This window comes from Lytechinus pictus, chromosome 2, assembly GCF_037042905.1.
Source record: "Lytechinus pictus isolate F3 Inbred chromosome 2, Lp3.0, whole genome shotgun sequence".
NCBI lineage: Eukaryota > Metazoa > Echinodermata > Echinoidea > Temnopleuroida > Toxopneustidae > Lytechinus > Lytechinus pictus.
The window spans coordinates 27,126,883-27,136,365 of NC_087246.1; positions in this window are offsets into that span (position 1 = coordinate 27,126,883).

The window sequence follows — 9,483 nt, forward strand, 5'->3', positions numbered from 1 at the left end:
ACATAGCAGACGACGTTTGCAGACCTCGCGATCATCGTATGACTAGTGGTGCGGAATGTTCCATTGCGGCTTTATGGGTGAAATAGCATTACAGAGGGATAAAATGTATACACAGATAATGTTTCAGCGTTGATTCGCAATATTTTGAGTCAATTTTCATGAATTATCGTTGTTTGAACATTTAAACATCATTATAAAATGAAAGAAATAAGCAAAACTTAATTTTCAGACTTAGCTATGCAGTGGTAAGCTAGGATGCACCCCTCGTATACATAATGGACCCGTCACGAGTGTAGGTTTGCTCTTCGGACATCACTATCACAAAGAAAATCTCCTCTGATTTGATGATAAAAGTGCCCTATTTCCTTATTAACCAATCTCCATGGTTCTTTCATGAGTATTTGCCTTACAATGTGCCCTTTATTGTAATCTGGGCGGAAATTCATGATACCACCACCCACCGATGTGACGAGGGATATAATCCACCCGGGTACTATAAAAATGTCCCCCAAACCCATTATCCCAATACATATTCCTGACTATGGATGGTTTTTAGTGATTTTAATGTAATAAAGTGCCATATTTCCCACCAATTGAATGTAAAGAAAATTATGGTCATCTGATAGAAGAAGTTGTTACCATTCATTTCAGGGAGGCGGAAATTCTATCTGAATCAACGCTTGTCCTTGATACACATTTGTTTGTGAAAAAAGGGTATAATGCAAGGGAATTCTGCGTGTTATAAGGGTGCGCGCGTGCAGCGAGGACCTTCTGTCCGCTAGTTTTCCATATGAACGACTGCGAGTGCTCGCAAGACACCAAGGGATCGATCGTGCAACAACAAGAAAAAACTGTTGCAGGTGGTCGTAAACAGGTCGTACGTCAATTGTGAAAGGGGCTTAAATGCGACTACTTAGTTGTGCCACCTCTCGCACCAAGTCGTACAACGTTGAACAACACTCGCACGATTATCACCCGACCGATCGCGATGGTACGACCCCGGGTACGGCCTGATGCGAGTGAATCGATCGTATTTGATCGCGTTCGGATTTTGAACATGTTCAAAGTTCAGATGTGACCAGTCACGACCACCTCGAGTTCGTGCGACCGTCTACAACGACTGCGAGTGCTCGCAAGACACCAAGAGATCGATCGTGCAACAACAAGAAAAAACTGTTGCAGGCGGTCGTAAACTGGTCGGACGTCAATTGTGAAAGGGGCTGAACGGTTGCATACATGCGAATGCAACGGTAGTGGAATGTAGTAAGCCGTAATTTCGATCGGTCTTGCAACAGTCTCATATTATCGCACCCAGTCGCAAGACTGGTCTCTGTAGGTCTCCAGCACATGTTCAAGTGTTGTACGACCTCCAGTCGACTAAATGCGACTATACTTAGTTGTGCCACCTCTCGCACCAAGTCGTACAACGTTGAACAACACTCACACGATGATCGCCCGACCGATGGTACGACCTGTTGCGAGTGAATCAATCGTATTTGATCGCGTTTGGATTTTGAACATGTTCAAAGTTCAGATGCGACCAGTCACGATCATCTCCGACCACCTCGAGTTTGTGCGATCGTCTTCAACGACTGCGAGTGCTCGCAAGACACCAATGGATCGATCGTGCAACAACAAGAAAAAACTGTTGCAGGTGGTCGTAAACAGGTCGTACGTCAATTGTGAAAGGGGCTTTAGGGACGCCACATCCGACATAGGGGGTGCCGAAATTAAGTTCTACCTAGGGGCGCCGATTTGATATTCGACATTGGAGCACCAATTTGATATTATTTTGTCCCGAGGCGCCAAATTCCTGTTCAACCGAAGGAGGCGGACGCCAAATTCATATTCGGCTTTTGGGGCGCCAATTTGATGTTTGACCGGGGGCGCCAAATTCATGTTTCACATGAGTTTGGCGCTCGCATCAAATGCATAGTTAGATACCCATCCTGTTCATGATTACCAAAAGTGCTTTAGAAAGTCAAAATTTTAGGTCAGAATATAACAAATTTTCATCTCGTGCTTCGCGCTCGCAACAGTTTTTTAGATAGATACCCATCCTATTCATGCATAAAATGATTTGTTAGATACCCATCCTGTTCATGATTACCAAAAATGTTTACTCGAATGTCCAAATTTTAGGTCAGAATTTCACAATTTTTCAGCTCGCGCTTCGCGCTCGCATCAATTATTTAGATAGATACCCATCCTGTTTATGGTTACGAAAGTGCTTAGAATTTCCAGTTTTGGATCGGAAATTAATTAGTTGTCAGCTCGCGCTTCGCGTCCGCATATAATTACGAGATAGATACCCACTATCCTGTTCATAATTACTTTAACAGCTTATAGATTTTCCAAATTTGAGGTCAGAATATCGACATTTTTCAGCTCGCGTTTCGCGCTCGCATCAATATTGTTTAGATGAAATTACGTATACCCATCATGGTCACGGTACTTGGTTGCAAAATGTGCATAGAAAGTCCGATCGGGAAACATAAAGATGAAAATATCCCCCCCCCCTATTGGCGAAAGCTGGATCCGCCCCTGGTAAAGAAATTACAGCTCCCGCACAAATAATTTTAGTAGGGCATACCATTCTGATGACAAGTTAAACTAAATTGAAATCCCAAATTGCTCAAAATTCTATGCCTTCTGGTCGCATTTATTCTTTTCAAAAAGTGGTATTACAACATACTCATGGATATCACTTTTTTCATGAACACATGAAAAAAAAGTGGTCTTCGATTGCCCTTTTATCACGTGATTATAAAACAAGAAATTCAACATGCATTTAACACGTTTAAGGCACCTATGATTGCCTGGCAGGGGGGGGGTAGCATTTTCCGAAAAGTTCAAAGGGGCGTCAAAATTAGGTCGGGCCCCCGTACGGTGGTGCAAAATCCTGGACACGCGCCTGGTATGCATCTCGTAAATAAAGTATTCAAAACCCCCGGTAACCCCCTTCAGAGCTGTCATCCAATTCCATCCGTTTTCATCCGCAAAGTTACCTATTAACAACTTTTTAACATCCGCCCTAAATACCACCCTAGTTCGCTCTTTTCCGTAGTGTTTTCGCATTTTTTTTTGTTATGGAGCGGATGAAAACAGATGGAGCCACCTGCGACATTTTGCTCGTCCGCTGTGTCCTTAAAGCCCCTTTCACAATTGACGTACGACCTGTTTACGACCGCCTGCAACAATATTTTCCTTTTGTTGCACGATCGATCTCTTGGTGTCTTGCGAGCACTCGCAGTCGTTGTAGACGATCTCACGAACTCGAGGTGGTCGTGACTGGTCGCATCTGAACTTTGAAGTTGTTCAAAATCCAAACCCGATCAAATACGATCGATTAACTTGCATCAGATCGTACCATCGGTCTTAAGATCATCGTGTGAGTGTTGTTCAACGTTGTACGACTTGATGCGAGAGGTGGCACAACTAAGTAGTCGCATTTAGTCGACTGGAGGTCGTACAACAATTGCACATGTGCTAGCGACCTATAGAGACCAGTCTTGCGACTGGGTGCGATACTATATAGGCCATAAGACTGTTGTAAGACCTATCGCAACACGGCTTACAACATTGCACTACCATTGCATTCGCATGTATGCGACCTTTCCTCGGTGTTACAAAATAGGAGTTAAGAATAAATAAAGCCCCTTTCACAATTGACGTACGACCAGATTACGACCGCCTGAAACAGTTTTTTCTTGTTGTTGCACGATCGATCTCTTGGTGTCTTGCGAGCACTCGCAGTCGTTGTAGACGGTCGCACGAACTCGAGGTGGTCGTGACTGGTCGCATCTGAACTTTTAACATGTTCCAAACGCGATCGAATACGATCGATTCACCCGCATCAGGACGTACCATCAGTCGGGCGATCATCGTGTGAGTGTTGTTCAACGTTGTACGACTTGGTGCGAGAGGTGGCACAATTAAGTAGTCGCATTTAGTCGACTGGAGGTCGTACAACACTTGCACATGTGCTAGCGACCTACATGTACAGAGACCAGTCTTGCGACTGTGTACGATAATATATAGGCCATAAGACTGTTGCAAGACCGATCGCAACGGCTTACAACATTGCACTACCATTGCATTCGCATGTATGCGACCGTTCCACTCGCAATCCCTCGTGCAACACTCGCATGTGATCGCACGAGCACAATAAGAGCATATGCGACTTACTCGTGCAACGGGATTTACTGGTTGTTTTGTTGTACGACAGCTGTTGCATTTGTGAAAGCCTCTGTGCGATCTTATGGGATGACTAGCGATTGATGCCTGTTGCAGCCTGTCGCACGACCAAAAGGTCGCAAATGGTCGTACGTCAATTGTGAAAGGGGCTTTATGAATACGTTTTGTATCCGTCGGCCGGTGGAGCCAGACCTTTAGGAACGGGAGAGAACGGGTCGGTTGATCAAGAAAGGTGAAAATGACGGAAATTTGGAACTGCTGGCAAGGCAAGAAACATGTGAAAAGGGGGAAAGGCCACTTGGGGCGGCACACACCCAGTGGCGTACCGTGGGTCACGGCATAGGGGGGGGGGGGGAGCACCAGCAAAAAAAAAATTAGTCACTCAGTGAGCGCGCGCAGTTGCCAGGTATACTGACCTAATAAAGACATTTTAAGGACAGTGCCATTAAATGGATAAGTATCTCACGGATCGCATAATGCAAGCGCGAAGCACGAGCTAAAATGTTTGTATATATTGACCCTAAGCAGGGACATTTTAAGGAATATATTTTAGGAATCCATTAAGAGTATACATGTCTCACCATAGTCATCTAATGCGAGTGCCAAACACTTGCTGATTTTGTTAGAATTACATCGAAACAAGCACTTGTAGTCATTGTAATCATGATTAACATACGCATCTCGCTCAGTAATAAATAATTGCGAGCGCGAAGCGCGAGCTTAAAATTTAGGAAATTCAGACCTGAAGATGGACATTTTAATGTTTGTTTGTAGGAATTTACGAAGACTATACGTATTTCACTAACCAAATGATTTTAAGGACTGATTTTAGGAACTCATGAAGAGCAGAAATATCTCACCAATCCACTAATCCGAACGTAAGCACGGACAAGAAATGTTTTATATTAAGACCTTAAAATGGGGCAATCACTTTAAGTAGTCATGAGAAAGAAGCATATGTAACTACATGAAACAATAATAATTCGAAGTGCGAGGAAATATATTTGTTATATGTTGACTTGAAAACGGGAGGTTTTAGTACAACAGGATTATATATCTCGTTAAACAGAAAATGCGAGCACCAGGAACAATGAAGCTAGACATAGGCCTTGAGCAAATTATGTTTCATAAAGTTATGAAAAAATGTTTTTATGCAATATAACATAACATATGATTATAATATGATATAAAATTATAATGAACAATATTTTTTCTTTCCCACTACGTTTCTTTCCCTTTCTCACTCTTTTATCCTTTTTTTGCCAGCCGATGGGGGGGGGGGGGGGGGGCACGTGCCACCCCCCCCCCCGTAGTTACGCCACTGCACACACCCGTACTGTCATTAGACGAACTTGCCCCCGGGGTTGAGGGGGATGGTTGTACTCTTCCTTTAATCCAATTTGAACAATAATCATAATTCAATCCGTCTTAAAAGTTCATTTAACATCGAGATTCCTTTTTTATCAAATATGCGAAGGCTTCTAGTAAGAATACCCATTGAAGGCAATAAAAAAAACCACGTATACACCTAGTTAAAAACAATGCATATAGCATTTCCATTTATTTGAAAGCAGGATAAAAGAGCGTTGTAGATTAGATGTCTTGCTCACGGGCATAGGTGCCGCGGCCGGGGATCGAACCCCGGACTTTCCATGTATAGCTAGGCGCCTTAAGGCCACCGTACACCTTACGATTGGTCTGAGACCCGATTTTGGAATAAAACAGAGGCGTGGGTTCAAATCCCAGCCACTGGCGTAGTTTCCTTCAGCAAGAAATTAATCCACATTGTGTTGCACTCAACCCAGGTGAGGTGAATGGGTACCTGGCAGGAATTTATTCCTTGAAATGCCGAGCACGTAAAAGCTGCTTGAGCTACAGCCAGGGTAATAATATCCAAGTCCTTTGGAAGCGCATAGAGACGTTATTCATAATGTGTTATGCGCTATACAAGAACTGACTATTATTACCATTATTAAAACGTAATAAATTTTGATCCAATATTGAGACATGGAATATCTTACTTAGTAATGTTCTAAATCCACTTACATCTATAGTCGCTATGACGTCATAACGTTCGTACGATTAATTGGCTACGATTTGAAACCGATTTGCAGTTTACTCCAAAATAAATGCTTGCAATCAATAACAATTAATATATTAGTATCCTTACAGCTAATTTGAACCTCATATAAAACTATATTTTTTATTCACATTTTCAGAAAAAGTCTAGAGCAAAAAGCGATTTGTTCCCAATTGGATCCGATCGTGGACCAGTTTTAAGGTGTGCGGTGCCGGTGGCCTTGAGACCACTAGCACTCAGTCACTTTTTGTTTTGAATAATATTTTATTTTCTTCCTCTTTCAAATCAATAAGTTGACAATCACAATTCATATAAATAAAGATTCTTTGCATGTATACAATCAATAAACAATCAAACAAATAAATATATCAATATCAATGAGATTACAAATATTTTTAAAATGATTACAAATGAAATTAAACTGCCAAATTTCTCTTCTATGACAATGTGAAACATTTTTTTTTATGTGAAAAAAAAAAAAACTCTTATAACTTTTCCCCAAAAAGTACATAATATAGCATAAAATTATTTCGATATTCTTAATATAAAAATTATGTCAAATCAAATAAACTACTTTTTTCATGAAACTCTATGCTCCTTTAAAGGAGAATGAAACTCTTGCAGCAAGTTAGCTTTTGTGAAAGCAGAAAAATCAAAGAATGAGATCAACAAAAGTTTGAGTAAAATAGGACTAGCAATAGAAGAGTTATGAGCATATGAATGTCGAGATCACTAATGCTATGGAGATCCTCCCATTGGCAATGCGACCAAGATCTATGATGTCACAGATGAACAACTCTCCCCTTTTGGACACTGAAAATAAACCGCAAAACATCTCTTTTTGCTCATTCTAATCATATGACAAACGATTCATCAATGATATAATGTTGTGAAACCTCTGTACTTGTCCTCTCATAAAAAGAACTCCTCACCTTGTGATAGACTCTATAAAAGTGAGAATATAAGTGAAATAAGTACTAAAGTAATGAGGGAGTTGTACGTGTGTGACATCACAGATCTTGGTCGCATTGCCAATGGGAGGATCTACATGGCATTAGTGATCTCAATATTCAAATGCTCATAACTTTCTTATTATTCATTCAATCTTCCTCAAACTTTCAACAATATGTTTCTTTGATTTTTCTCTTTGATATGGATTCAGCTGGTTTCAAGGGTTTCATTCTCCTTTAAGAGGAAGATTACATATATATAATATTTCACTCACCCACGCACCCCACACTCCCTACCACCCAACCATACCACCCCCCCAAAAAAAACACCCACGCACCCTCACACACATACACGCACACGCATCATACAACAGGTAGCACATCCGTTCTGGTCTGTCGATCTGTAACTTTGTATCATTTAAAAAAAAATAAATAAATAAAATAGAATACGATAAATGATAAGTCAAAGAAATGCACCAATTTGTTCCCATTTTCTTAAGTGTACTCCCAAATTCCCTGTTTTCTTGGCTATATTATATTCTTCTTTTCTGTAACCTTTAATCATATCTGTTTTTTTTTGTACGGACGGTGGTTCGCCCTTTTCTCTGGAAATAAAAATTATATGTTTGAGCAGAAAGATTATACAGTTTATTGCATGTATTCTCACACATTTACCAGATAGACCGATGAAAATTGTTTTCCAATCATCAATCCTAACTTCCTTTAAATGAAGCTTTTTGATGACCTCCTTCCATAACTTCAATCAAATTTCTCTTCTCTATCCACTTTTGATATATTCCTATTATTTTGTGCAATAAAAGATAGTCTCTTTTATTGCACTATACAGTCTGGTTTTCTATCCCCTTTCCTTTCGAGGCCTCCATCGCTTTCAAGCTCCAAGCTTAAGATGGAGGTCTCCCACATTTCTATATATATGTTCAGTAATTAAAGAAAATGTATATAGATATATAATTTCACAGTACAGTTGATATTTTATAATGATTTATGTGCATTATTCATTATGTTTAAAAAAATATTTGCTTATTATGTAATATTGAAAAAAAAATGTTATACTTGTATATTCTTTGTTTTTTGTTTAGAAATGTGGAAATAAAATAAATCAAATCAAATCAAACTGTTTAACCTTTAAACAATCTAAAAATAAATGTTGGTATGTTTCTACATGTTGTTTACAAAAAGAACAAAAATTGTCTGACTCAAAACCAAATTGGAAGAGCTTCTCTTTTGTATACACTACCCCATGTAATAGTTTGTACTGAAACTCCCTTTGTTTACTACATATAAAAGCATTCTTCAATCTTGTAAAGGTTTCTTTCAACTCCCCTATTCCAAGATCAGATCATATTCACAATGTCCATCATAAACCTTTAGAGTGTACTCTTTTTGAGATTGCTCAATAAAGTAATTATATATATATCTGGCTTTTAAATCCATAAATTTATGTAGGTAACCAAAGATCTTCAGTTCTATTTGAAAATTTTCACTATCTATAACTATAAAATCACTTTGTATCCATTCTTTTTTAATCACAGAAAATATTATTTGAATCATCAGCAGATTATCAGCAGTGTAACCCCGGTTATGGAAATATGAGACTGGTCTTAGTTGACCTCCTACAATGATATCTGATGCTTGAAATATACCTTTCTGAAAGAGTTCAACATCAAAAAACGGTTTATTATGAAGACATATAAATCTGTTGTTAAAAATCACAGGATTGATCTTGTTTTTCTCAAAGTTTCTACATTGATCCAAATCTTGCCATGCTTTCAACATATCTTTATAAAATATTGGTATACCTTGTGAGTCCATTTTATTTGCATCATAATTACAAAGAAATATACTCCGGCCTCCCAATGATCTAAAAAAGTAGTCAAAGGTTACTTTCCAACCTAAATATTTCTCACCGTACAGCAGCCTTTTAATCCACATAATTCTCTGAGTTTTAATGAAAACTTCAAAATGAGTTACTTTGAGTCCCCCTGCATAATAATCTTGATATAGAATTTTCCGTTTTATTCTGTCATTTCCATCCCAAATGAAATTAAAAGAAATCTTTTCAATTTCTTTAAAGATATTTTGAGGAACTGAAATAAGAGAAGAAACATAATTTAATTTTGAAAATACATGCATTTTTAACAATCTAATTTTACCAAACATTGTCAGATCTCGTTGCCTCCACCATCCAATTAATCTTTTGATTTTACTCAAAATTTCTTTATAATTTAGGTCATC